This window comes from Teleopsis dalmanni, chromosome 1, assembly GCF_002237135.1.
Source record: "Teleopsis dalmanni isolate 2A chromosome 1, ASM223713v2, whole genome shotgun sequence".
Lineage (NCBI taxonomy): Eukaryota > Metazoa > Arthropoda > Insecta > Diptera > Diopsidae > Teleopsis > Teleopsis dalmanni.
The window spans coordinates 112,935,853-112,937,090 of record NC_051846.1 but is presented as its reverse complement, the minus strand read 5'-3'; positions in this window follow the sequence as shown (position 1 = coordinate 112,937,090).

Below are 1,238 nucleotides of genomic sequence, written 5' to 3'. Positions count from 1 at the left end.
TATCGGCACAACTTAGAATTTCACTCATTTAGAACGCAACTTAGCCTAATTTGCACACGTCCTTAATTATAAGATATAATAAGAATAAAAAACTTAAAATATACTGCATATAAAATTCGAACCACAAATACAAGCTTTTTACATATTGTAAACAATTTAAGGAAGCATTAATTATATTCAAAGAGATATGTATGTAAACAGTTGGCAACCCTACTATTTGTAAGTGGTAGGTGGTTGTCAATTCAGTTGAAGGAGCGAGCAGAAGAAAAGCAGTCGATAAAGTAAGCAGTTGAGTTGTGTTGTGCAAAGCATTCTGGTCAGTTTAGTTGCAGTTTAACAATCGTATTATCATTTATTCAATAAACAATGTTAATAATCATTTTATCAATTCTGTTATAAATTATCCCATAAACTATGTTAACAATTATCTTATAGGTATACTCATATCAAATGATCCACTCATATATATCCAGTTGGGAATCCCTACAACTAAACGAACAGGAAACAACTAAATTAATACTTGTAACGGCTTGTTGACTCTAATTATGATAGAAACATGATTGCAAGGTGGTTTATTCGTATGGTTGTTGTGTGCGTAATTTTTTAGTGCTTATTGATGAACATCTCTTCGCGCATTGCATCTCATAGGTCTGCTGTCACACGATTCATATTGACAATAATACTTTACATGAAAACGCATGTTAAACGACGAATAGTAAATGATATCACGCAAACAAATATGCAAAAATTCTAATGCTCTGCATGTCGCCGTTTTAATGTTGTTATATGTTCTTGGTAATTACGCCTTTCTTTTATGTATAATTTTCAAACAAGTCGAATTCCTCACAAACTGAATCAATTGACCAAACTAAACGACTTTCTAGCCTTCATCTATTGTGTTATGCCCAGTTTTTATTTTTATTGATGTTGGCAATTTCTACATATATGACAACTCTTTTAATAGTAGTACAGCAAGTATGGTATATACAATTTCAGGTCAATATTATATTTTGTATATTAATTGTTCCAAATACTAAATAATGTGGTAAACCATAATATATTTTTTTTGTAGTATATTAAAATAATAAAGAATTAATATACGTGATGTCAATATTAAATAAATGTCGAAAATTAATCAAATTCAGAGATAAAGCACTTTAATTTATTTTTTCACATTAAATAAATTGTTTTTTCTCCAAGAGGAACTCAATCATAAGCCTAGAGAGTCAGTCCCCTAT